Genomic DNA, 23625 nt, shown 5'->3' on the forward strand with positions numbered 1-23625 from the left:
TCTTGATTATGGGGAAAACCCTCTAGTTCAAGGATGTTTGTGCATAATTTCACAGATTAATGCAAAATAACGAGCAAATTCCCATGTGAGAAAAGCTAACATCAGCGAATTTTAACAAACTGAAATCCAAAGGCTTGGGTCTTACTTGGAATGTTGCTCCTAAAATGCTTTTGTGTTTGCTGTTCCTGGTAAGCAAGTTAGGTCTCAGCAAACAGAAAATGTTCATGGTATCCCTGAGCTAATCAACAGCTGTGAGTTCCAACCTCAGAAACCTTAATTTTCTTCTAATTTAGCTAGGATACCTTCAGAGCAAGAAGACCGCACTAGCAAGTTCTGTCATTTTTTACCTCTCATCTACTTAGCCACCCTCTAAAGAGCCAAATCTTAGGCCAAAATCCAAGGAGCATGGTCCCAGAGACTGCAGTCGGTGAAAAAAAGGATCAAGCAAACATGGAGAACAACCTCCAGGAACAATCCATCAAGTCAGAAATCACAGTTATATCAGGGACTACATTTGCCCTCTCCAGATGAAAGCACATTCCTGTGCAGCAAGATGTAGGAGCAAGCAAAGGGTCTCATTCATGGCTTCATATCAGCACATGATCCTTGAAGAGAGTGCCTACATCAAATATATAGGTAAAACAGCACCCTAATATTGCTGAGGCAGTTCAGAGTTCTGGAAATTAGACTGTGGATGAGCAGTAGCAGGGTGTTAAACTTCTTGGTCATGGAGAGTTAATCTAATGTCTCTTCAATAATTTGTAACTACTTTCTATTCCTGATAATATTCCTGAGATTTCATGCTCCTCCAGAAGAATGACCTATGGTAGTGACCGATGGAACCTCTTCTGGTCCCTACATCACCAACAGAATTTCTATGTTCAGTCAAGAAGACTGAACTGCTCCTTCAGTTGTCTTTGGATTTGGAGGATGTAACAGAAAACAGAGTGCAGAATTTCATTTTCAGAATCTGTTCTATTTATAGTGTCTCTGAAACCAGCAAGAGCTTACTTTGATTTTTTTAGATCTAAAGGTACAGCTAAAGCAAATTAACTTCCTATTTGTTCGTCAATACACTTAATTCCACATTTGTTTCACATTTCAGTGTACAAAGCCATGTCTTACTTTTCAGAGTATAATTGTGCTGTTGAAATCCTTAGAAACATGCCTTTTCTTTTACTGTCACCCACCCCACTGCATTAAGTAACAGTTTTCAGGCAGAGAGCGTGCCATAAAATATAGCATTCTGTTCTGCTAAATATTTTGGTGATTATCTCAGATCTAAAAGTAGCTTTGGCTTCAAGCTTTGGTTATACACTGCTCTCTATTGCCTCTGTGTTGTAGAAACAACATTTGCCCTGTTCCCTTAATAAATAGTAGTTTCTGTAGTTTTGTCCCACTGCATTTTAACCTTTTGCTACAGAGTTAGAAGAAATGACTGAGAAAGGAACATTTCTTAAGAGCTTCTTATGTGATAGACTTGGAAAATGAGCCTTCACATGTTGCCAAGATTGGAAGGTAAAGAGAGAAAGGGCATGTTTTGGGCAAGCTCCTTCAGCACCATGGGAATATTTTGTGGTAAACTGTCATTTTAATCTGAGGTATTTTAGGCCAGACAGCTACAACTGCTGTCAAAGAGAAAAGCTGCTCATTTCTGCTGGTCTTGCAACTTTGGAAAACATGTATTTTCTGCTGCCAGTAAAGCCAAGGGTTCTTCCAGAGGGCACTGCTGATCTAGAGGGCAAAGCTATATATAATGTTTTTTGGTATGTCATGATATGTTGGTCCTAAGGGAACCCAAGCATCCAGGAAATATTGAAGTTAGAAACGTGGGTGGAAGCTTTGCAGCCCACAGATATTTGTAAGTCCAAACGACATCCTGAGGAAGTGAGTCTGGAAAGGGGCTTTCTCATGCTGTTCTCTTTCCCAGCTATTTAACAGCATTATGTACTTCACAGTACCATTCATGCACCAGAAATGCAATCACTTATCAGAGATGAAGGCTATTTAATCTATTAAGGAATGCAGCCTTTGGATTAATGCACAGCATGCTGCTGATACTCCCTCTCCAAACATAATGTATTGCTGCCATAAATGGTGAAATTAGACAAGACAGATTGAGACTTGCAGCGTAACTGCTGCCAGACGGGTTTGGGGTTTGTGTAGCCACCCACACTGAAAAGAGCATCCTTGGCCCCTCAGATGTTTTAGGTACAGTTGGAGCAGTCAAAACTTGAAATAGTCTGTTTGCAAGAGGTACTGATGAAATCCGGCACTTAGAATGAGATATGCAAATGTATAAGGAATATGCTTTTGTGGTGTCCTGTGCGTGCCGTTTATGCACTTACCATCACAGTTTTGACCCAAGATTATGCTACTAGAAATTGGGCTGTCCAAAATACATGTTAATAAGCTGGCTGGAGCAGCAGTCATTTGTCTGTTTGGTGGAAATTTCTTTGGGACTCTCTTTCTTTAGTCAACGCCAGTCTGTCCAAATGACAACATCTCTGTCATTGTTCCAGATATCCTAGAAGTGGGACCATTTACAGTTTTTGTATGTTAGTGTCTCATCTCTCTGCCTGCCAGGGAGAAAAATGAATAGTTGAAAGCAACAAAATAAGGGAAAAGGCAAAAATAGCATTGGAAGCAGAATGAGTGGTGAAACACACTCATACCCTTTTTTAAAGTCACTGTGTTGAGAGGGGTCTGTAGCTATGCAGTTCAAGTCTGCAGAGGAGTAGACCTGTGAGACTATGAGAAAAACATGGCTAGCACACATTCTACCTGGAAGACTTAGAATTATTTCAGATTAAGAGATACAGAGCCAGTAGACCTGGTGAACTGGGGGCAGGTTAGCATAAAAGGGTTGGGTCTGAGCACCTTACCAACAACTGTGGTAAGGTACTCAGACATCTACAAAGCTGAGTCTTTTTGAAGCCTAGATAACTCCTGTCATTATTCACTGCTGACAGCCTAATTAGAAAGGGGAAGGACTTAAGAAAACTGGAAAATAAACTATCCCTCCTCCATTTTAGAGACCTCCAAAACTGAGATGAAGCCTCTTGGAAAGGCAGATGTTTATAATGCTATCTCTGTGTTTTATTAAGATTTTTTCAGTGCTTCCATTTTTCAGAACAAGGTTGTATCTTCAAAGAAAGGATCATCAACTATCTGCAAATGACTTAGTAACCTGTAAAAAATTAGCACTTAATGAACTCTTGCAGGAATAGCACAGATTTTCTGATATCACAAAGAGAAACTGTATCAGAACAACATCTTGTCATTACAGATGCTATGCGACAAGTAGCTCACTTGGCTGCTGAGATTTCAAAATGTTCTGACCATTTATTGTGTATCTTTTAAAAGGTTATCCAGCTGCTGCATTAACCCTTTACATTCCTTTAGCTGCACTATTATCCTACCTATTGTGGTCATTCTCCATCATCCTGTTATCCTATGGTAGCATCTTCTGGTGGGAAAGTCTCTACAGTGAATGATTCTCAAATACCAAGCAACCACTGAACAACTTCTAAAGTCAGTTTAGCAAGGTACTTTAAAAAATAATTCTACTAAATGCTTTTAGGTAGTGTAGATTTCAAACAAAAAATTAGTTCAGATCATACAAATAAACAACAGGGTAGGAAGGTCAGTATGTTCCAGCAGAGGAACAGAATTTATTTCCCCAGCCTCAGAGTCACAATAATATTCAGGGTTCCAAAGATTTTTCTTATCAAATATTAAAAAAAAAAAAAACTCTCCTCTCTACAAAGCAGGATAGGCTTTTTTTTTTTTTTTTTTTTCCTCTAATAATGTACAGGAGCAAGTCTAGAGACCTGGGAAGAAAGGAGAATGGCATGTTAGTGCTGGAGTTGAGTGGTCAGGAATTTTTTATTGGTTCACACAATTTTCTATTTCTTACAAATGTGCCATTCTAGTCAGTATGAAATCCAGATTTTTTACATCTAAAATTCAGAGATATGTATGACTTAAGACATGAAGGGCTGTGTTCAAGTCAGGTACATTTGCAATCATGAATACACCAAACTGTGAAAACAGAGGGACCATGAATCTTCCTTCACCAGACTTTATGCCAAGGAGTGCACTAAGGAACAAACCTGGAGGAGAAGTGATTTCTGGTCATTATGCAAACTCCTCCATCAGGCATGGGGTGGCTCAGCTGCAGACCAGTTTCTCCAACTTGTCTTTGCTCAGGCTTTTCTGGAAGCAAAACTGATGTGATATCAAAGAGCTCTTTCACACATCAGCACCTGCAGCTCTGAATGCAATGGGGATTATTTCTTTTCTTCCTCCAAGGATCAGACCCTCAGTGCCTCTGGTTCATCCCAAAGTCGCCAGAGGACTTTTCCTGCTGCCTCCTACAAGCTTTAAACAAGGTGGAAAAAGAAGGAAAGCGTTTTTCTATGTTGCAGAAATGACAAAGGGAGCAGCTCTCACACATGCCCAAGGGCTCCGATTGTAAAGACTGATTTGATGCTATCTCCCAGCCACAGGTGTGGGTGGGTCTTTAGCAGAGAGGTGAGGCAGGGGGAACTCAACAAACTCATCTGACTTCCTTTAGTTCAAACATTTCTTGTCAGGACTTACTGAGGGAAAATAAGTATTAAAAGAGCAAAAGCAGGAAAGGGCTATTTGGCTTATCTTGTTCACTTCCTGAAATCCAAACAAACTTTCAAAAAAATCCATATCACACCCTATCCATTCACCCTGTTTCCCTGCACTGAGGATGGGAGAGTCTAGACAAATCTGGGCTTTGGAAAACCTTTGGAACTTTTTGGAAAATAGGTTCCAAATGTTTTGTTAAAGGCCGCGAACATGTTGGAAAACACTTGCTGGGGGGTTAAGGGAGGTTTTTTGGATTATTTGTTTGTTTTCACTCTGAGCACCATTGCCAAGAGCACAGGAGAGAGAGGCTGGGAGGTCTGAGCTGACAAGTGATTACTCACACGAGGCAGTCTCAGTGACTTCCCTGGGATACCATTTGCCAGCAGTGACTCAGATAGTATCACCAAAAGTCAGGAGCCAGCCCCAGTTGTTTGTGGTAGCTCTGCTGGCTCTTCCATGTCAGGTGCTTTGCAAGAGTTCCTGCCCTTGTAACTCTCACTCCAAGTTCAAGATCATGGTGTTCTAGTGTTTACCCACCTAACTGTGCCCTGTGGCTTCTCATTTACTGTGAAGTTCATCTGTGTGGCTTCACTTTTTGGCAGGAGATATCTGGTCCCTGGGGTGAGAAGCAGCAACTCCTATGTCTGGCTTGCATTGCCTGGAAGCCCGGTCTGCAGGCACACACAGGTACTTCATTTTAAATGAGATGCCTCAAAGCCTGTGTGAACCTTGGATTTACTCTCTGATGAGCCAGGGTGGATTCTAATTAGTGGATGGCAGTTTCTAGACCACTGAAAGTCCAATTCTTCTTTACAAGCCAGATTCAACAACAACAACAACAACAGCATTTTTTAAAAATGAAATTTAAAGAAAAAAAGCCGTGTGCACAGCAGTATTGGAGAGGTGAATTTCCTCAGAGTGTATGCCAAGCTCCTCTCCCCACTCACTCCTCTGGCCTTCTGCTGTGGTTGCCAGCTAATAAATATATTTTCCTGTTCTTGAATCCCACCCTTCACAAATATTCTGTTCTTTCTCATGTCCTGGGGGAAGAAATGCTCCAGAATGAGCCAGTCTTGTTGGGTCTCGTGAACACTTGTGGCTGCTAACTTTATGCCATAAAATAGAAGCAATCAGGGGAGTCCCTTCAGTGCATGGAGATTTAATTGACAGTTCATGTAGGTAAGTGATGAAAACTGGGAGCCTTCATCACAGATCTGACTTGTTAATGTCTTAAGCCTTTCTTGTAAGAGCGAGGAAATGATCTTGTTCAATTCTAGCTGTTTTTGTCTGATTAGCTTGTTTTATCTAATCAGTCTTTTTGGTTAAACACAACAAAAATGAATAGAAGAATTTCAGAACACTATTACTCCTTGTAAAAACGTCTTAGTTTTATTTTAAACACTTGCAAATCCTGATGCTGTAGGACATTTTTTGACCAGCTCTATAAGGTAATTCACAACTTGAGAAAAACTGTCAGAAAAAACTCATGAGGTGGTGTATCTGGGAGAGCACCAGGATTTAAGGGAAACTATCACCAAGAAGGCAATATGAAGGAAGTTTTGAGCAGTTTCTACTTAATATGAAAATCAACAATCAAAATGCCACATTGTGAGACCCTGAAGTAGCCCGAATCCTTCTTTTACATTATTTAGCCAAGGCTCGATGGCTTTGGGGAAAAGTTAGCTTACATGTTCCCCTGGAATACAGGCTGGGCTTTGGGAAAGTGTGGGAAACAGATGTAAATGTTTTTCACACACCAGCATATTTTACATTTAGAAGTGGAAGACAAGAGAGTGAAACCACAGTGGGTGAATAGGTTTTGCTGGATCTGTCCTTCTCAGATATTCAAAACCAAGACATCCTGGGGAACTTGCAAGGAATCTCTTTCTCCAATGAAACAAGGCTTAATCTCTAGTTTGGCCATACAAAGTAACAAGTTTGGCTAATTGCCCAAAAGTTTTGATTAAACTGTTAATAAATTAAGCCTAAAGAGCAACCAAAAATCACATCTTGCTGATGAAATTCATATTTGATTGAAAAATCATGTGGTTTGAAAGAAAAAGGAATGTTGTGCCAATTTAAAGTTGTTCTTTGGATTGACACTTAATTGTCTCTTCGAGTGAAGTTCTTCTGTCACCTGTCCCTCACTAGGGCAGAGTGGAAGAGGGCACAGACCTCTGGGGCCCTGTCCTCCCCTCAGCCCCTCACCTGGCTCATGCCCTGCCACTTTTTCCATTAGCAAGCTACAACCCCAAGTGGACCATGCCTCATTTCAGACAGAGGAAGACAAATCCAAGGCTCTCAGCCAGTTTCTATGGATTAACAGGCATAAATAGCCCTGGAAATGCCTGAAGCTCAACTGACTCCTAAAAAGGAATGAAAAAATGCAAAGTCCCAACCCACCCTGTAAATTGCAGCACTGGCACAGAACTTACTTAAAGTTTCAAATATGTGGTCCCCATATTTAAAAAGAGGTCTTCCACTGAGCAAAAAAAAAAAAAAAAAAAATAGGAGATGTTTTTCACATCTTGTAATATATTCTTGACAAGAACAGAGATAGGATTATAGAACAGAGCAGTCCAATACAAACTGTGGTCTCCAAAAAATCGAATCCCCAAACCTTGCACTGTGGGCCTTTCCTCTTTCCTGGCCAAAAATCCCTTTAGATGGATTAGCTTCTGAATGCCCTTCATCTGGTAACAGAGATTTGGTCAGGTAGAGCTCACTGAATACCACAGAGACAGAGGTGCCTTTTGACAGTTTAAAAAAGAGAGGGCTGGGGGAAAAGGGAAAAACCCAGGTTTTGGAAGTTGGCAGAGGCAACCTGCCTCCTTCTGTAGACGACCACTTTTCACCTCTGAGCCAATCCTCTTGCACAAATATGACCAACCAAAAAAAGGTCAGGTTGGCAGAGCTTTGGGACAAGGGGATGCACTGGTGTTATGTTTTGCTGTTTTCTTTGGTTTCTTTGTTGAGAGGGTGGGTTATTTTGTTCCTCCTAGTCTGAGCTCCAGTGATTCATCCATCTCCAAATGTTGACATTTTAACCTGATACAAATCCCCCTGCCTAGCTTTCTGTCTTTTCCATTTTCAGTTCAGATTTCCCTTGTGGACTTGCAATTCACTCTCAGATCATTAATATCCTTTGCTGGCAAATCCTTCTCTATGTACAGAGCAGGAGCACTTGCTGCCAACTGATCTTCCTTCACCTTTTACTTCCAATGAGGAATGTAACCTCAGCTGCCTTTCAATATTTCCGGCTTCTATTTTTCTACTTATCATTCCTAGTTGCATAATGGCCACTTTACCACAGTTATCAGGGTTCTTTATTACTGCTCACTCATTGCTGATGCTTGTCTGTAACCTCACTTTTCTAGAGGGTTTGCAGACAGGAGGCAAGACAGACTCAGGCCGCTGAGCACAGACTTTCCTGAGGATCCAGGATGTGGCATAAGCCAAGAAAGCTCCCCCTCCTTCTGAAGAAATACGGACGGGGGAAAACGGAAAAAAAATGAAGCAGCAAGCAACTCTCAAGACCAATTTAAGCAGAATGAATAGGTCTTTGTTCTCTAGGGCAGGGTTTGCATTTATATTTGCTGTGTTAGCCACGGTTGTGATTTAATTGCACATCTTAATGACTTTTAGTGTTTCCCTTAAAGACCCAGAAGCTGGAATCAAGGGAGTCTATAAGGCCCTTTGCATTCATTCAGAGCAGAAGGTAAACCTTACTTTTACAACAAAGAGGAAGAAAATTCTCCCCAAAAGGCTCCAAAACCCAAAGGAAAATAAAAGGAAATTGACATTTGTTGTTTTTAAGAAGTCTCAGGATCTTTAAGCCACTCTCAGGATTTTGGAAGGCGTGATGCTTTGATGCTCAAAACTGACAATGCTGCCTTTATATTGAGTGTGCCACCATGCACAAATTTGCTCAAGTAAAGACTCATTCCATATGCTACACCAGCCCTTTCAGCTTGTTCCTTGTTCTCTTGATGCAAGTGGCAGCAAGGATAAAAAACCATTGCCCATCTCACCTTTGCTGCCTTTGGCAAGTTTGCTAGTCAGATTCACATGACCTCTCACCACATACAAGAGAGCTGGTGTAAGCACACGCTGTAAGGTGTGAGTTGTTTTAGTATTTGAATGGGAAGACACAAACACAGGGTTGGGGTTCCCAGGAGAATGAGGCCAATGGATGCTCTTTCACTGTCCCTGGGCAAGATCTTTCCCTGCAAACCAGTGCAGCCAAAGGCCCTGACCCTGCTGAGCCAAATCACCAGTAATGCTGCTGTAATTTCAGTGGTGATCACTGTGGCAGGAAGCAGAGTGTAGGTGGATCACCTATGTCCTCCACCTTCTGCATCTAGTCTGGCATGTTGGTAACTATCTTCATCCTTTTGCTGTCCTTTACCCATTCATCTTCAACCAGATTCATCCCTGGCCCGCTGGGTTGCTGGGGCTCACATTCACCTTTTTCAAGGAAGCGGGCCCCATTCCGTGTCCCTGCTACAGATTTATGCTGGTCTCTGTCAGCGTGAGCTGGGTTGGCAGTGACCTCCTGCCCAAGATCGGGTTCTGCTCGGAAAAGGCTGGGAAATGTTCGCAGTAGTGGTGAAGCAGCACACCTGGATGGCAGGGGTTTGTGACAGTGTGGATGTGTTGTGGTCAGCATCAGGGAATGTAGCTTGTTGAGACAGGACTGGAGAGGAGATGTGTGACCAAATCTGCAAGAGGAGTGGACTCAGGTCAAGAACTTTTCATGTCTGTTCTCCTGCTGTCTTGTTTGTGTACTTGGATTGTAAACTGTATAGGCAAAGGATTCTGTCTTAGCTATGGCTTGGAAGACCAGAATGAATGACAGCAGATGAATTTTGTCTCAGTTCTCTTATGACCTTACTTCTAAAAATTCTGCTAAATCCTCAGGGCAAATACAATACTGACAGGGTTCTTTGCTCATACCTCCACCAGCATCATGTGCTTCCAGTAAGTCAGATTCCTGACTTTTCTTAAGGCTGAATTATTTCTACTTTGCTCCCATAAAGCCTGAGAATGCCTACCATCCCTTAACCTTCACACGCAGGGTCTTCCCTGATTTATGCTCTATTTCCATAACAAGCCTTCTCTGTTAACATTTTTTTTTCTTATTTGAACTTTGATTGAAAGAATATGTAGCTCCAGCTTTTTGGGGACTGAGGTGAAAACTTTTGGACTGATCTGAGACACGATTGTCACACAGGGTCTTCAAGTGGTATGTAGAGAGAAGGTGAGTGCAAAATGACAAAGATTTCTGGAGTCCAGTGACTGCTACCTGTGTAGCAATGTTGTTAACCGGATACCAAAGGAACACAGGGGCTGATTGTGGGCTGGGAACTTCTGTCCTGACTAGCAGGGAAAGCCAGGCACTGATAACCTGGAAGTCATAGCCAAAATTTAGTGACCTAACAACCAGTGAGGCTAATGGTGATCAAAGGTGTGGGAAGGGACAAGTGAGGAATTAATAGGAAGGACCCCATGCTCCTGGTTTAGCTGACACTGAGGTGACAGTTCCTGGTTGGCTATGGTGCATTACAGTGCCTACAGAATAAAAATGGTTTTGGAAAACTAACATACACATAAAAAAGAGACTTGTGAGAACATATTTTATGTTTTGTGGTGAAAGACACAAAGAGTCAACCCTACATTTTGTAAAGAGAAGGTGGAGTGAGGGCTTGGACAGTCAGTCTAGAAGTACATAGGTGAGGAGGCATTTGCTAGCATTTGCTCCAGGTTGGCAAATGTAAAGCAAGAACCAATGGCGAGAAGGTGAACAAAATCAGACAAGAAGATATTTTATTTTTAAATGTGCCATAGTGCAAGAAGAAATTGATTGGGGGAGGTCATGTGTCACTGAAGATCAGATGAAGCCATCACAAAGATCTCTGACCATGTAATTTATAGTTCTAATTAATGAATAATCGTTCTGCTTCCATATGAATAAAGCAATGATAACATTAACTTAGGACCTCCATTCTTGTTTTTTCGAGACAGAAACAGGACTTCTGCGCACAGGCCGAAGAAGATTGAGTATTATAGTACACAAAGAACTTACACTAGTAGTTGTCTAATTCTCTCACACCCCATTCAAGGCAGCAGAGAAGTACCCATGATCTCAATTGATATGTTCAGCTCTTGCAGGATCTCTTTCTCAACACACAAACCAAATCCTATGTAAATTTCTATTTATAGCAGAAGTGTGCAAGTTTCTTCATGTTTCTCTATTCCTGTCACCTGATTTACAGGCAAATCCCAAATGACATCAATTTTCTGTTTGTGTTCTGCAGGTGACCTGAAGCGGTGCTGTTGCCAAAGGGAGAATGATGTGAAATGGCAGTAAAGGAAGGAGCACTCCCAGCTGCGCTGTGCATTTGCCCACAGTCGCCCCGGCCAGCCTCACATGCTGCAAACTCTCCAGCCTTTTTCTGACACCATAGCTCAGGCACTCCCCTGTGTTTATCTGCTTGGTGTGCTAAGAACAGGCTAGGGATGGGGAGAGGTTAAAAGCTATGTTTAGAGCAGATTTTCCCTGCAAATAAATAGCGGTTTATTAGTCAGAGGTATTTTAAAGGTCACCCGCCTCCACACGCATTGGTTGGCACGGTGGTCCCTAAGCGGGATTTGGGAGTGCCAGTGTGCTACATGACGCAGCCGGCGCCGGCAGTTCAGCATGTAACGCGCCTTCCCAAAGCATCCCCTCCAAAGACACGGCAAGGGCCACTGTCGCAGCTGCCGAACAGCAATGCTGGCCTCTGGTGGCCACGCCGGCCCTTTGCAGCGCCGTGTCACCAGCCCTGCGCAGCCACCGCCCTGCGCTGGGCACCGCCAGCGCCCAGGCTCCCGGCCCTGGGCGGGGATGCCAAGGGAGCAGGCATCAGACCCACACATCATCCCTTGAAATGCTCCCCGTTACGGGGACATCGCCTTCCCACTGGTACCAGTTCCCCCCTGGTGTTACTGGGGGACTGACTGACCGACAGACTGACTGACTGACAGCTTTGGTCCCAGCTCAGGAAGGTGTCCACAGTCAGGACACAACTTGCTGCTGTTGCAGCAGTCGCTATTGCTTTTTGCTCAATTGCTACGGATGCCTGTGGGACTAAGTCTAACATTTCAGGCCATCTGAATAGCTCTGTGACAGCACTTTCACTGGAGCAAAGATGAAAAAAAAATCAACAAACTCCTACTATTAGAAAGCTTCTTCTGGTCCATAGAACATGGGCATCAGCAGGGATTAAGAGCAGAATAGATTAAAGCTCCTTGCAATGGGTATTTCCTAAGTCTGCGCAAGTGAACCATAACAAAAAATAAAGCGAAAAGCAAAATGAAACTTAGCAAATGTCAGTGACAGTTAAATATCTCCTTTCAGCAATCTGGTGGTTTGGCTTCCCCAGTGTTACCCATGACATGAGCTTTGTCCATGAGGGATTAGAAACCTATTATGAACCGCTTGACAAAGCGGAGGGGGTACAAGTAGCAGGTGACACGGCGATGCAGCAGGAATGCTCAGTTGACACAATGAGGCCACCACATTTTTATGAGGCAAGACCCTGCCACCTGTCTCTAAACTATCCCTGACCCCTGAGACCACACAGACTGAAATGGGGTGAACACATTCAAGGTTCAGAGCAGGGGTGTCTCAGTACCCCCTCCATGAAAGTATTCATATTATGGGAGGACTGAGGTCATCCTGAAAGTTGTTTTCCCTGAGCTGTTTACAGGGGTCAGATGTCACACCGACATAAGTCATGGAGATAGACAAAGATCAGAGCTTATGAAACAGTGACTGGGCACCTAAAGCAAAGAGAGGACGTGCGTGTAGATCAGCTGGTGAGGAGTGGACAGCTCTGGAAAGGAGTAACTTCCACCCTCCCTTCCCTATCGCTGCTCTGTGCCCCCAAGAGGCAGCAGTATGTTGAGCCCTGGGGACAGCTTGATGTCTATGGTGTCAGCGCAGATGTTCAGCCACTGTGCAGCCACTGAAGATGGGCACAAGCTGGAAGCCTGGGGGTGGACACAGCTCACCCAGCACAGGAGAGGTGCTGCTGAGGGTGGTACCCAGCTGTTGCACCCAGAAGAGCCTGCACTCCAAATACAAGATGGCTCTGTTCCTGGATTAATTCCTGTTTGCATGCAAGAGATGTGAGTCACCAGATGAAGTGATTTCCCCTCGCCCACTTCTTTTTGGATGAGGAGGCTTCAAGAGAGGAATTTTGAAATATCCAGTCCCTTTTCCAAAAGCTTTCATTAAAACAGCCCATAAAGTTTCTTTGGAAAGTTTAGGAGGCTTTTACAGAAAAAAAATTAAAATTAAAATTCAGTTTTATTGAATGAATGGGCAGCACTGAAAATATTCAGAAAATTAAAATTAATTTGAAAATAATTAAAAATAAGAGAAGCTTAGTGTATGTTTCCAAGTTCTGGGTAATATTAACATAGCATTTAAAAACTGCAAAGGAAATTTACTGTGAGCAGGTGTTTGAAATAATTGGGGGAGAAAAAGGGTTGACTATTAATTAATGAAGAATTATGAATGTCCCTTGTTGGATTTTTTTCCTGTAGTCAACATATTTTTAACCACATGAACTTAGGGAACACATTTTAAAAGAGTGGAGCTGCTTTACAGACACATAGAGGGAGTTGAGCATTATTTTAGAGCCATTTATTTTATTTTTGCCAGTGGCATGCATTTAGCGGGCGCTGTTGAGAGGACCAAGGTACAACAGCAAAGTCTTCCTCATCAGTTTTAAGGCACAGATGTTAATATTTTCTGGACAAAAACTTCTACACCAGGGTCAAAGGCACTGAGATCTAAAACACAGCAACAGGTTTAAAGAAAGGCAAATGAAGAGCAAATGTGTAAGGCCTGGTCATGCATAGGAACTCACTCTGGGCCGTCACCCTGAAAGACTTTCAGACACCTACTGAACTCCCCAGTGTCCTTTGTGGACAGATGCTGGAGCATAGGTGTTGCCTGGGCTCACCAGCCAGCCTGGGCTCCTGTTGGAATGGCTGGTGGTCTTGGGGCGGCCTTGGGCAGCTCTAAAAGGGCAGCAGCTGCACATCCTGTGCTTGGCTACTGTAAAATTGTTCTCTTGTTGATTCCTTCAGGCCCCAAGCTCTGCCAGGCAGATTGCGATGGGTTTGTTCCACATCAGCCAGGAGCGCTGAGCTCTCTGGGGAATGAATGCAACCCTCTGGTTGATTTAGCTTGCAGCTTAATCAGGAGGGTGTACACTTAAATCTTACACCTGCAAAGCTCAGGCTTATCAAATACAGGCTGGTGTTAAATGAGAATCTTCCAGTGTAAGAAGCCAAAGTTGTTTCTGAATTATGGTGCATGTCTCAAGTGCTGCAACCAGAGCTGTGGGTAAAACAGCCAGAAAAAATTCCACTTACTGAATATAGGCCAGTGTCCATCAGATGTTGCTTCCTGATTTCTTACCCTGTAACCTTTTTCTCAATTTTTACTCTCGCTCTTTATTTTTTCACTAGCCAGCCCACTTGAAATTTGATTTAACTCTGCAGGAAACAATAATTCTGACTCCAGACTGTTTTGGTAGTCGATGAACTCCTAGATGGCGTAAGGTTAAAGTGCAGCTCCCAGATGGCAACACTGAATAGGCCAGTGGTGTGAGTGTGACAAATTAGGGAGAAAAGTACACCAGGTCTCCTGAGTGACCAAACTCCAGAAATTTCAGTAATTTCTAATTTCCTCCTTAGTAACCTGGTCTTAAGGACTTCCAGCAAGACTGCAGTCAAGAGCACCTCAAGTCCCAGTTACTTGCAGAGAGAGTCGAGGTTTTCTTACAAGGAGTGAGTACAAACTGTGAGCCTGAGCCAACCTTTGATGTAGGTACATTCGTTTCAATGGAAATTACTTTTCGTGTGTCTAGAGACAGCAGTTGGGAAAAAGGCCATGGTTCTTTCTGTCACTAATATAAATGACAGGCACATTAAATACAGCAAACAAAAACCCTGGAGTAAACAAAATCAGCATTTATTCCTCTTTCATCTTTTTACAAGATTGCTTCATGGTCTTCACAAAAGAACACATACCAGAGATACATAAGTTAATCTATAAAACCATATATGCAAACCAAAGTGATAAGGTACATGAAAATCCACATGCTTCATTATTTAGTTGCCACATGCCTGTCCTCTAAATTCAAGGGAAGTTGCCATGGGGTACACAAACATTAGTTCTGCCACACCAAAATGAGATCACTAACTCTACAGATGCAGCTAAACATATTTACAAAGCACCATCTCTACCAGTCTTCATCTAAGTTTGAAACAGGTAGTTAGTTGTTCAGCTACCAAGCCTTCATGGAAGGTGAAACAGTCTAGCATTCCTAAACGGATTCATGCAGTTTTAGTTTTGTACACAGGAGACACAAGAACAAGTACGTATCAGTGATAAAAGTGGTATGTGAAGATGCATCATCCTCCTGGAAGGAGTTTGGAGCATCAGTGCTCATTCATCCATTCATCACTACTCTAGGTGCAAAACTGCATCCCTTACCACATATCAAAAGTCCAGAAGATAAGAAATGCCCTGCTCACTGGATGCAGTGGAACAGAATCCAATGATTCCAGGTTTCCATCAGTGAAGAAGAGCTGACAAACACCTTCGTTTCTCACAGCTACTGGTGGGGGCCATTCTGCTGAAAGAGGCCGTCAGTGATTTATAGTGTCAGCTTTAAACTGAAAATGCTAAAATAACTTTACTTTTACTGCAGCAATTTAACCACTGCAGAAAAACTGTTTCTTGACTGAGATTTCTTCACTGTTAAAAATATTAAGGTTCTTTTTATTTTTACTTCTCAGGACTGGTGCAAAGTAGATACTTTTGGAAGGAAGGTGGGGTGGTTAAACTCAGAGCTTTTCTACTACTCACATCGCAAAAGGTGGATCTAGCACTTCTCTTATTTATTTCTGTGAGCTACCCTGTTATTCCTGGTTGGAATCAAGAATTTAGCTTGGCTTTAACTTTATTCAGCTTATGACATTAGAGGTAATATAAAAACAAAATCAAAAAGCAGCTGCTCTTGTAATCTCCAGAGTGGGTTGTCCAGGTTGCCAACTGCTTATGCTGTGAGGGTACCCAGAGGAGCAACTGGCTGCAGGCATTCACAAACATGGACATGATAGCATGGAGATCTTTCTGCAGAAGAGGTTCTTACCCATTTCATAATCATCAGGACATATAACATATAAAAACAGTTGAAAAACCACTGATGTACCATCTTGTACCAAGTATATTTGCTTCTAATCTTGATGTCAGTCTTAGACTACTCTAGTATATCTGGCATCCAGTATACCTGCTGCATCTATAGGAGTGGGAAGGACAGTGTCCTGATTCTTATGAGTGCCAGGTGATAGTTGTCATGTTTCTAGGATTTTATTTTTTATTTTTACATGTCAGGAAAAATGCACAAAACAAGCACTGCATCTGGGCACTTCATCCCTCCCACCACAACTGATGTTTCTATACCACTCTTGAGGTACCTGCAGTCATCCCTGTCTGTCCGTGAGTATACAGCTAAATGGAATAAAAGCAGCTAGAACAGTGCCTTTCCCACCCAAACCTGCTCACAAGCACAGTAATTCACAGTTTCCAAATGCAATCACATAAGCCAATATGTAGCAAAAATTATAAGCAAACTCATACAGATGTAGGTGACATTAGACCCTAGTAGCCTTAGTATTTTGACCTAGTAGAAATTAAATGATGATGTGTCAAAACAATGATTTAACACAGCAGGACTTAGCTATTAGTCATTACAGAACATACTTAAATCATAAAATCATAGAATCATAGAATTGTTTGAGTTGGACAGGACCTTTAAAAGTCATCTAGTCCAACCTTCCTGCAATGAGAAATGAGGTCTCCCACTTGATCAGGTTGCTTACAAGCCTGTCCAACTCACCCTAGAATGTTTCCAGAGGTAGGGCAAAGTAAAACAGAACCCAAATCAAACTTGCATATGTGAGCACACACACAAAACAGCATGCTGCTCAACATGCAATGAGACACAATTAGGAAGCCACTAAAAGAATCTATCTCAATCTATTATTTATTAAAATTACAACAGCCAGGAAAGATCCCAGAATCCCAGAATTACAGAATTTTTAGGGTTGAAAGGGACCTCTGGAGATCATCCAGTCCAACCCTCTTGCCTAGGTAGGGTCACCTAAAGCAGATGACACAGGAACACATCAAGGGGGGGTTGGAACGTCTCCAGAGAGGGAGACTCCATGCTCTCCCTGGGCAGCCTGTTCCAGTTCTCTGCCACCCTCAATGTAAAGAAGTTTTTTCTCATGTTGAGGTGGATACAAGACACAAATTAACATCTCTGGAGACATTTTTCTCAGGTACATTGCTATACACAGCAGTGATGATTACACAGCAGTATAATTTTTTACCCTTGGTGACAGTAAGGCCCTAGGTAAGGTACCTCCCTTTTGACTTGGTGCTGCAGATCCAGCACCTGGAGCAAAAAGCAGAAGTGCACTTGGGATTCTTTCCTCCTCCACTGGACACCTGCAGCCCCACTTGGGGTTAACCCTGGGCACCAAATGGCACCTTCAGTCACTGCAGAGACTTGCTGAGTCCAACCTCCTCTGACTGGCCCTCCCTGAAATTCAGCCCCTACTGCAGGAGCTGTTCCAAGAATGAAACAGTGGGACAATTTACAGACAAGACTCTAGAGTGTGACCACCATTATCCATGTAATGAAGAATGGAAGTTAAATGCCTTAATTATGTAAGCACACTGCACAGTAGCACAAGCCAGAGGCTGCTGAGGGGTCCCCTCCTCAACTCATGCCTAAATTCTCAAGGTGGGGGAAATATGTCCAGCTCTTCTATACTCCCATACTTTCCTATTTCTGACAGAACACTGTACAGATGAATTTGGGGGAAGTGCTCATCAGAGGCCACATTTTCCTACAGCTTTGGAGGATTTGTGGTTGATTCAGCGCAACACACTCTAACACTGGGCTGATCTTCATGGCACTAAGCTCTTAATTACTACTCAGATGTGTATATCAACAAACAATAAATCCTCTTAATTCAACTGAGCAACAATGCAGAAAAGACTGTAGTCACACTATTATTTTAGTATAGTTAATAAGAGTCAAAATTACACACAATTTATCCATGCAAAATCTACCAAAGGAAAAATAAAACCCTGACCCAATTCTACAACAATGGCACTAAAGTGCATAATGATATCCTGTAATTCCAAAATGGTTTGCTGCACTTTAGTCTGATCATTGAGTTGTTTACTGTACAAGAAGCTACAATATCTTGAAGACAGTCAGAACAGGGAACTCCAGCCCTAACAGAAAGTCAACTTTTCTGTTCATTTTGACCAGGCAAATATAAATGGTGACTAAAAAACAAGCAGCCCAGCTTCTACCTAGAAGTCATATGCTCATTTTCTTGCTTTGAGTCGTTTCCCAAAGAAACTTCCATTTCTGCTTGTCAAAGTTCACTTTAGTAAAGACTACAGATGAGGACTTGAAGGTGGCAGTGCTCTATTGTATAAAAGTTACATGGTGTGTCTGTGTGTGATAGCAATATTTGCAACCTCTGGTGCATCACATCAGTATTACTAACATGTCACAGTTGTAAGAAGCCTAGTTCATTTACAGGAGCAGTCTTAAGGGATGTACTACAGTGATTTTAAAACATTGGATCAAAGTGGCTGTAAAGAGTGTGATGGCCATGATGTCCCATTAATGGGCCCCTTTTTATTTCAAAATGAATGCTATCCAGAAAGGACAAAGGTGTAAGAAGCAATTCATTGCGTGGTGATGAATAATACTGTTTTGTCTTTATGTTGATCCCTTTTTTAAAAAGACAGAACTTAAATATATAAACATATGAAATGCATAGATAAATATATAGAGATAGCTATGTTAATATGTGGTTTGATCAGACCTGGATTAAGCAAAGACAATGTAAAAACATCACAACAGCATGATTAAATAAAATACTCATTACAATTTGCATTTATGTAGTTCTGAAACCAAGCAGCAAGAAAGCCATATACAGCAGGGAGTCTCATTATTTTAACTTCAAGCCTTCGCAATTTAGATTCACTTAATGATGAGCCATAATCAAAAAATGTCAGGTGAAGAATTCAGCTGTTCTGACTCCTATTTTTTTTTTACCTAGTTAAGAATCAGAAAGGCTTGGGAGCAAGATAAGAAAACTTCAGAAATATAGCAGATTTTTACTTGAGCCTGTACTCAGAGGTTATAATGAGCAAAGCACTGACTCCCCTCTTTGCCAGTGGTCCTAATCAGTTAAATTAGCATTAAACAGATTAGCTGACATAAAATCACCCTCTGTTAAAATATTATATTTGCATTTTGGAGAACAGGGTCTGCACAGCTACAAGTGAATAGTGCCTTGTTCTCTTTCTTGTTAATTAATCCAAGTGTATTTACAGCAAGCAGTAATTAATCAGGCTGAAAAATCCTGAAATGTACCGTACCACAGTTGCAAATTCACCTGTACACAAGGAAAGCCTCATTTCTCCCTTCCACTGGTGTTACATTAACATGGCTTTAACTCTGGTTGAGCTAATCCTTAACTCATTTTAGTGTGACAGGAAAAACAAACTTAAAATCTTCTACCAAAGGCAGCTTTAAATTTGCTGCAATTTTTTTAGTTTTTTTGGGTTTTTTTAATTATTTTACTCCAGTGTCAAATGAACCTTGGATACAGATATAACATAGTGACAGATTGCCTTCTGGGCTCAGATGAGAAACAGTTAATTTTACATGATAATTTAAATTTTAAGGAGCCTTTGATAAGTAATTGAGGATATAAGACTAGATAGAGAAAAGTTCATTACAAAACCAAGCTAATGTAGCACTTGCAGGCATGGAGAACATGCTGCTTCAGAAGAAACACATTCCTGCAACCCAGAGAAATACTTTCTTTCTTTTAACAGCTGAATAGAGAAGAAGCAGCTCCACAATGCTGGGACTTGTCCTGCAACTAAAGTGCTGTTGGTCCATTTAGTAGAAGTCTCAGTCATGGCAGGGGGTTAAAGCACCGAGACTGCTGATATTTTCAAATCTCTTAGCAGCAGTAACCACACAGCAGCTTTTCTGCAAAATAAACAAAACAAGAATCCAGTTAATTCAGCAGTATATTTTTTTCATTTGGTTAAGTGTTCTGGGATGACCACATGGTGGTTTGTGCAAAAAGAAAAGAAAGCAGCACTGAAGCTTCTTGCCTACAAAGGATTCTCACAGCCACCTTTTCTGTGAAATGTTTTATACAATATTAAAAAGACAAGGCTTCTTTGTTAAGTGGAGAATTGATCCTGGAGGCATCTCTTCAAATGCAGCTACTCTGCTTTTTTTACCCCTCTTGTCATATAGATCACGGTATGCAAAGACATGCTGCAAACCTCTCAATTTATTTGTGTTACCACTGCAAGCATTAATAATGCCAGGTTTAAATCAACTGGCACTTGAGCGCATTATTTTGGGTTAAATGTGGTAACCATACTACTTGCCTGATAAAAATAGCTAAAGGGATTCTTTAAAAATAAAGCACAGCTATGACTTTAGATCCACTCATTAAGTAAACTCAAATAAACTCCAAAAAGAAAAACACACACAGAGGAAATAACACTGCAAAAGCCAAAACCAGATTTTCCTGCAAGTTAGATCATGGGTAGGTTACTATGTTACAAAGCTATTAAAAGTTTATTTAAAAATAATTTTGACTGCTGTTGGACAGCCAATTTGTCTTAAAGTTGACTTTGGTTGTTACAGAAAATTGTGTAATACAGTGCTTCCTGCATTACAGAGAGAGAATTTTCACCATTTTGTTGTAGTGTTTGTTGCCACAAGTTAGTGGTTTGAAGTGGGAAATCCAGATACAAACACTACAGGGCTGGAAAACCTGTTTAGAAATCTAGTGTATAGAACCACACAGGTGAGTGGACCAAAGCTTCATGGAATCTGTCTCAGCACCAGTGAAGTGAGTGTGAATACCGAGGATCACAAGGAGGTATAAATTTCCAGAAGCCAATGTTCAGATATTACCATATCAGGAAGTTACATGGCTTCAGAGAGCAAGTGATATGTAATAATGGTACCTTAGTCCTTCCTGGCTTCCACTGTATGCACTGAAAGACATCTTCATGTCTCTGGAATAGCTCATGTAAAGATCATTACCTTCTGTCTTACTACACTATGCTGTATAAAATCTGCTCTAATCTTACTTAGTCAGAACAAAAATTTCAACCTCTCACAATACTCTGTTTTCCACATGTTCCTGGAAAAAAATTGTTGCAAAAAAGGCCGATATATCACTTGTCCTGCCAAGCAGATGATAAATGATGGCACCATTAAAAACTTGCCTTTTGGCAAGTGGTGAAAGGTGGACTATTTTATTTTGGCATCCTGTTGTTACTCATGAAGCACTACTAAAAGGAAGTGGTTTTATGATGTATGTGTGTGTTCTTAGCCTAATTCACATCTTGATCCTCCACTGAGTTTTGCCCAGAGATGGCCTTCAGAACCTTTAAGCAGTTCCCCTGGTCCCTGAACAGAGCCACCAATTTTTATGGCAGTTGGTGAAAGTGGTGGTGGGAATTGGGGTATTGATTTATGGAGACATTGCACCTCCTGAGGCAGCGCAATTTCAAAGTGGCCAAGTGAGTATGCATTGGTCAAAGACCAGGGACAGAAAAAGAGAGCAGACTGCCTCATCCCCAGGGGAGGCAACCAAGCCAGCCTGAGAACCACTAATGAACTGTTAGTTAATGAAAGGGCAAAGACAAGGAGCCAGGGAAAAAGGACAGAGAGATGCTCTGTCAAACTAGTTTGAGTTGCTAACAGGGAAGGTAAGTGCCCTGTCAGAACTGGGTCCTTGGACATGCGGAGCAGCTTCTTTTACAGGTCACCTTGCTTTGATTTCGCTGCAGTTAGTCAAGCTGCCCTGAGGGTCTGGCCCATGCCTCTCCTATAAAGTTATTATTTTTCATATTTCTACCCTTTTTAAAACGTACTTCTAACCACAGCATGAAAACCCGAAAGCTCTCAACACTGAAAAATTATTGGGTGAAATCCCTGCCCCATGAGAGCCAGTGGGAGCATAACCATTCCCTCTAAAATGGCCAGGGTTTGCAGCACATATGGCTCCATACCCATTAATTATTTTGCACATTGCTGTTACTTGGTATAAGTAATAGAGCCAGTTTACATTTTGAATGCTTTCCAGACAGCAGCAGGGATGGTGGTGGTGAATACAGTTTGGACCGTGCACTTTGGACTACCCAAGGTTTTCAGCTGTCCACTAATCCCTTCCACAGGGGCTACAGCTTTTACATCTGAAGGAACATTTGGGACCTGAAACAAACCTTCTGTTTGGCAGCTCTTTCAGAGAGATTATTGAGCCAGGGGTGCTTGAGACACACAGTCACCTTTAGCCTTTTTCTAAGGGGGAAAAAAAAAAAAGATACTGTTATTGGAGCACTAATTGAAGAGCAATCATATCTTACTTCTATTTAAGGTAGTGGCAGAAGAACACTGCAACATCAGCATGTATAGTGAAGCTATTTTGCAAAGCAAAAGTAGGAATAAAATACATTGCAGGAGAAGATGCAAAGGACAAAATGAGCTGTAAGGTTTGCATTAGGGTAGGGTTTCCTGAGGAAAAAAACCTGGTGATAGGAAGGACAGCATTTTGTGCTCTTGCAGCATTTGGAAAAGACTGTCTGTTCCCCAGACTGCAGAAATGAGAGCTTCATAGGAGCCCAACTAAAGGAGTCAAATTACATCCTACAAAAACTTCTGAAGATACATTAACTATGACAAACACTCCTATTTTGACTGTGCACACAAACTTACAAATCTTCTAATAATCTCATGGGCATTGCTGTTCTGGGAGTTTACAACAAAAACTAAGTTAAGTGAAAATTAGAGTACTTTATTTGATTTTTTTGTATCCTATTTTATAGTAATTCTGGTTATCCTTATTCTATAATGAGAACAGCTTGCAAGGACAGAGCTGACAAAATGCTAGTCAGTCCATCCCACTGCCTTATCAGTAGGGCTACCTCTGCCCAATTATCATCATAATCTTTTATTTTAATAACATTATTTTGTTAATTAACAATATCATCTATTAATTCGTAATGATGGCTGTATATGAAAATGCACCTTGACATATACATCCTAGGCAATACAGCAGTCATTTTATTTAAAACAGAAGTGTTTTGCCTGCAAAGAAAGAAGTGAATATTGCACTTCAAATGCTGTAAAAAATCTGAAACCTGCTTAAAATTATCCCCTTGTGAACCACTGAACCACAGAGTGGATTCATTTAGAAACAGCCAACAGAGGTGTCACCAACAGTGTGAATCTCCAAAAATTACTGACACAGGAATAACCTAAGTGATTTAAAACCTTGTTGCTCCTCCAGCTGAGCCCAACTGAATTGAACAAATAACTTCTGTGTTGGCCACTAAGCTGGCTACCACTGAAGGGCAAGAAGGTGCTCAAGTACCAAGTTATGCACCAGGTGAAGTTCCAAGCTCTCTTGGGAAAGGTATCTCTTTGGAGGAGGTAGGATGCAACAGCACTCAGAGGGGATCTTCAGGAGAGCCTGAAGGGGTTTTCGAAGTAGGAACAAGAATCATCCCCAGCTGGAAATCCTTTTCATATGATAATTCAGTGCTCATTTTGTAAATACTTTAATTTTGATAAGAAATTGATCCACTCAGAAACACAAAGCATTGCAGGATCTTATATTTCCTCCCAGACATGCAAGAACTGATGAGCAAGTGATGGCATGCAAATTCTAACAGCTAAAAAAAAGCAATGGGACACATGTGGCTCACAGTGGCAAGAAATGAATCAGCAACAAAGACTCAAACGAAGTTAAGAAAAATGTCAAAGCAAAGTGATGTGGCAGCACAAGAGGGCAACAGTA

This window comes from Vidua chalybeata, chromosome 1 (assembly GCF_026979565.1).
Source record: "Vidua chalybeata isolate OUT-0048 chromosome 1, bVidCha1 merged haplotype, whole genome shotgun sequence".
Classification (NCBI taxonomy): Eukaryota; Metazoa; Chordata; class Aves; order Passeriformes; family Viduidae; genus Vidua; species Vidua chalybeata.